The sequence below is a fragment of the Oryzias melastigma genome, linkage group LG11, assembly GCF_002922805.2.
Source record: "Oryzias melastigma strain HK-1 linkage group LG11, ASM292280v2, whole genome shotgun sequence".
NCBI lineage: Eukaryota > Metazoa > Chordata > Actinopteri > Beloniformes > Adrianichthyidae > Oryzias > Oryzias melastigma.
Genome location: NC_050522.1, coordinates 26,068,860 through 26,074,466, shown reverse-complemented (window position 1 = coordinate 26,074,466; position 5,607 = coordinate 26,068,860). Strand labels below are relative to the sequence as shown.

General features: G+C 39.5%; 1 long non-coding RNA gene across 1 annotated transcript; it reads left to right on the top strand.

Annotated features, from left to right (window-relative positions):
- The first annotated feature begins 3,513 nt into the window (after positions 1-3,513).
- On the top strand, positions 3,514-4,292 carry LOC118599377. The gene is made up of 2 exons (XR_004948707.1): positions 3,514-3,795; positions 3,876-4,292. It is a non-coding gene; the product is annotated as an uncharacterized LOC118599377 (long non-coding RNA).
- Positions 4,293-5,607: the final 1,315 nt, after the last annotated feature.

The following is a 5,607-nucleotide window of genomic DNA, read 5'->3' as shown; positions in this document are numbered from 1 at the left end:
TAAAAGACGACAACAAACCCTGTTTTCTCCTGCAGCCACGGTGCAGAAACCACCTGACATGATGCTGACGTGAACCTGGATGTGAGACAGCAGCCGCAGGATAAAGAGCGAGCGAGCGGAAGTGGTGGGCGAGGTGCAGACAGACAATACGATGAATTTGTGCAGACCTGATTGAAAAGCAGCGATAAGAGAAACTGAGAGCTTTCTGCAGAGGAGGAAGATGAAAGAGCGGCGGGAATCTGCTGGAAACTCATCAAGGACGTGAGAGGAGGTCACTCCGGGGAGCTCATGCATTAATGTGGACGTTAGGTCAATGAAGATGACCCTCAGAGGGGGAGGGGAGGGGGGGTCAGTCGAGTGTCCAAAGGAAGTCGAACCAAAACAAGACGAGTTCATGGATCAAGTCACTGAACCTGAACAGGAAGTGACATCTGCAGCTCCCAGATGCATTTCCATCATTACCTCATTCTGATGCAGAAATGTTCAGTCATTTACTCAGTCAGCATTCTAGTGATGAGTTAGCAATAATAAAAAGCATTGCAAAATTTTAGGATGAAACTCAAATTTCTCATCAACTATGTTTTTAAAAAAAACACCCTAAATTCTATTTTAGCACATTTTTATACACCGAGTCAGTGTCATTGGTGTCATTATCCAGGTGTTTCCAAGAATGCCTGTCTTTAAAAATGTCAAATTAAATTTAAAGTTGTCGTGAAAAAACACAGATAAGGCCTGGATTTACCAAGACCTCCCATGGGGTATAGGTCTGGTGAGAGTTTGGGATTTCTCATCCCTCTAAGTCCCCCCATAGGAAACAAAACCATGAACAACACGTGAATCACACTGCACCAAACAAAAGCAGAATATAACAAAAGGACAGCAGTAAGTAAAGATAATAACAGATACACAAACAAAAGAAAAATATATTTTAAAAAAAGATCAAATAAAGAATAAATAAACAATGTGATAAACAATGAAAGGCATTATCGAATCAAAATGGGCGAATATTTAAAGAAAACTTCTATAAAGAATGACAGTTAAGTCGTCCAGAAAAACAACGTGTTTACTTTAAAGAACTAGGAGTGACCCACACATATTAAATGGTCTAATGGGATTTTCTCTGTCATTATTTGGAACCATCCAGATATTATTTGGGGATTCTCGGAGATCCACCTCAGTAGAGTATTTTTTCTGGCACACAAAGTTAGTATATTGAATAAGTTTCTGTGAGTTGGATTCTCACTTTGTGTATTAGAAGGAAAATCAATATTACTGACTCCAGACTAATATTCATTTTCTACATTTTTCTATCCCTGTGTCCTTTATTACATTTTTATTTGATCATATTTTTGGTGTTTTTTATTGTCATTTTTGTTTCTTGATTGCGGTTCCTTCAAATTTGGGGGCAGTCACAGCATTTAGGGGGGGGGACATTCTTTTTTTGGCTGCTAGTTCAGTGAGGTAACGGAAACCATCGACTGTATCAGAGAACTGGACTGAGAAAAAGCTTTACTTCCAACCAAATTAAGTCAATCTATTTTTTCGCCATACGGACGCCACCGTATTGGAGCCAGACGTCGCCAGCAACTGTGATTGGTCCGAGTCAGTCTCAGTCGACGTTTCTATGGCAACCAGTCATAAATGTTGCAACGTTATGTTGCAGATTTGTTCAAAGCATGAAAATCTGCACCAGAATCACGATTCGTGTTGATCATGTAAACCAGGGTGTCAAACATCCGGCCCGCGGGCCGCATCCGGCCCACCAGATGGTTTAATCCAGGCCAGTGATGAAAAAAAAAATATGAGGATGTTAAGAAAAAAAATCCAACTCTAGCCCATTTCCTGTAGCGAGTTGTGGGAATTTAAAGAAATGGCTGCAATGCGGAATTCTGCCACTAGGGGGAGCAAAGGGAAAGAAATGCTGACATAACAAGAGATGAAGAAATAAACAGCATTTCTTTGCAAGTGCGTGTCACGTCTCGGTTTGATGGGTTCGCCGCTAGCCTCACCGCGGTTAAGCTACTTTAAAAATGATCAGGTGACACCACAACTACAAAAATGTCCTCAAAAAGATAGTAAAATTCTTAATAATAATAATAAATAATAATAATAATAATAATAATAATACGCTTTTTGGCTACTAGATTCTTTGAGAATTTTTTTTTTAACTGAGAAAAAAAACAAACAAAAACAAGCTAAAGATAACAAGTTGACCACAGGTTGTTTTGTTATTATATTACTGGCCCCGCCCACTTGAAATCCCCTGGCCCCCGAACTGAAATAAGCCCCCTCGGTGTAAACAGTGATGAGTACAGTATTTAAAATAACACTAAAGTTGCAGTTCCATTAATGACCACTAGGGGCTTGTTTCAGAAGGGAGCGATTCACTATTATGTCGCTACATTTTGGACACCCCGATTTTAAAAACTGTTTATTCCTGAAAACTGGATTTAATTTAATTAAAACACATTTTTAAATCTTTTTTTTTTCCTTTACAGCTTAAATTTGTTCATTATTGATTGTTTTTTAGGACCAGCAGGCTCCGCCTACTTTTATAGGCAAGTTTTTAATTTTTAATTTGCAGTATAGAAATAAAAAAATGAGGATTATCAAGATGATGTTTAAAAATGTAACATGTTGATTCTGACCAATAGAATGAGTGCGTCTCAAAAGTTTATTTCTCTAATGAAGTCTATGAGATTTTTGGAGCCACTTCCTGTTTGGAACTCCAAGTGGGCGGAGTCACTCCACATTCAACAGTTTCTCCTTAGAGTTCTGCTTTCAATAAGCAAAAACAGTTGAGCTGGTTTCTTTTTCCTGTCATACATGCAGAAGATTTTTCTGTTTTTGTTCATTTGAAATGATTCCAAACATCACAGTTTGGCAGAAGGAGGTCAAGTTATGCAATAATGCAGAAATGCAATTAAAAAATCTATCTTGCTGGTTTTTATTATGTAGTTTGAGGTAAAATGCAGGATAATGCGTTCCTGAGGTGACTTTATAATTCTGAGACGTTCACTTTTTCGCTCTCATCAAGAAAGACAATCAGACTTTTATTTTTCCTCCTTAATGACTTGATGGAGAGATAATTGAGGCGACAGGACGCGGGATAAAAGCATTCGGCCCTTCTCCCGTCTCGCCCGACTCTCCTGCTCAGCTGATTAGGTTTCCATGGAGACAGAGAATCACTCCGAAGGCAGGTGGTGGATTCTCAAGGACCGGTTAGGCAACGGGTTTTTCTACTTCCGAGAGCTTAATCACGTCTTACAGGAAACAAAGGAGACGGTTTGATGGAAAGTTCCTGCAGCCGTTCATTCATTCGTTCGTTCGTTGGCGCTCGAGCTGTACAGTCTTTTATTATGCTAATTACCCGACTATGCAGAACATTTGCTGCTTTTTGGTAGATATTAGCAAAGTTTAATTATTTGAGTCTTCCAACCTGTGAGAAAAAAGTATCTCCCATGTTAGGAACCACTTCCTGTGTTATCTTCAGGCTTTAAACACAGACAGAAACCTCATTTTCATCTTTTTGGGTCTGACTTTGAGTTTCCTTTCAAATCTGTCAGTCGAGTTTTTAACAAAATCAGAATAAGAAAAAATCTAAGCTAATTCTACCAAAGTTTGAGCACCTTTTTTCCTTTAAAAGTGTCTTTAAAAGCCTTCAAAACGGAGCCGTTCGATTCCTGATGGCGGATCTGAAACCCACAGCGAGAAAGTATTGAGCTCTGCAGAAAAGCTGACACATCGACTGGTATCAGACAGTGTGAAGCCTGCAGCGTGTATTCATGTGAAAGGGTAATAAGTCCTGTTTCAGCGTCCAGCGCTGCTTTCTGGGTCCTATTACAGTATTTGCCCTTTCCACCGTATTCTTCCAGAGCCAAAGCTTTCAGCCGCAGCACAATCGTCCAGCCTGCAGCCTTTCAGCGGCGTCTGCTCACACTGTGGAGTGGTCGCAGAAAGTTTCAGGTCTGAATCCCAGCAGGTGAGGCTCATGTCTGTGGGGGTTTTCAGGACACTCCGAGCCCCTCCCACAGCCAAAAAACCCTCGTTAGCCTCAAGACTAAACCTTAAAAACATCAAATCTCTCCGAGGACTTCAGTCTACGTCCATGTTCACAAAACTGACCTCTGAGAAAATGTTCAGTACGATGTAACAAATAAATCTAAAGCTTTTGTTTGATCTTGAATCTCATTGTAAGATAAAGACCTCATGATGGTCATTCCACGAGTACAATAAAAACTTAAAAGTGCTCTTTGGTTTGTGTAATACAGAGCCCCTAAAGAGACAATGAAGAAAAACGAAAAAAAATTTCTGGTTACTATCTAGTGAGAACCAGATAGTAACTTACGCACACCAGATAGTAACTTATGTAGACCAGATAGTAACTTGTGCACACCAGATAGTAACTTGTGCACACCAGATAGTAACTTATGCACACCAGATAGTAACTTGAGCACACCAGAGAGTAACTTGAGCACACCAGAGAGTAACTTGAGCACACCAGAGAGTAACTTGAGCACACCAGATAGTAACTTGTGTACACCAGACAGTGACTTGTGCACACCAGATAGTAACTTGTGCACACCAGATAGTAACTTATGCACACCAGATAGTAACTTGTGCACACCAGATAGTAACTTGTGCACACCAGATAGTAACTTGTGCACACCAGATAGTAACTTGCGCACACCAGATAGTAACTTATGCACACCAGATAGTAACTTATGCACACCAGATAGTAACTTGAGCACACCAGATAGTAACTTGAGCACACCAGATAGTAACTTGAGCACACCAGACAGTAACTTGTGTGCTCCAGTTAAATCTGGTGCGTAACAGATAGTAACTTGGTCAAACCAGATAGTAACTTGTGCACACCAGATAGTAACTTATGCACACCAGATAGTAACTTATGCACACCAGATAGTAACTTGAGCACACCAGATAGTAACTTGAGCACACCAGTTAGTAACTTGGTCAAACCAGATAGTAACTTGAGCACACCAGATAGTAACTTGAGCACACCAGATAGTAACTTGGTCAAACCAGATAGTAACTTGTGCACACCAGATAGTAACTGAAAAAAAAGATGTTTCAAAATTATATGGAGCCTCTAAAGGGACACTGAAGTAAAAAAATTAAGATATTTTTCTTCTAAAATTTTAAGTAAAATCTTTTTTTTCTGGGTACTAAATGTTGTGCTCTAGATAGCATCTGGTACGCACCAGTTACTATCTGGTACGCACCAGAGAGGAACTGGTACGTACCAGATAGTAACTTAAAAACTGGAAAAATAGAAGTAAAAAAAAATATTTTTTTATAGGTCATTTAAAGGTCCAATTTAGTCTGAAAATGGGAGGACATCACAACTTATTCTTACCAAAACAAATTCTTTTCTTTCTATTGGCAGATGAATTCACTGATAACTGCAGAAACACTTCTGGTATTTCATGTTTTTTCCTTGTTTTGAAAATCTCATTTTTTACAGTGTAGCGGTACACCTCAACAGAAGAGTCTGGACAGAGAGGTGGAGAAGTCAAACTGATTTAAAATCAGTGTCGAGCGTTTTGTAATGCACTTATCGAACGCGGTGAGAGCCCAAATGGA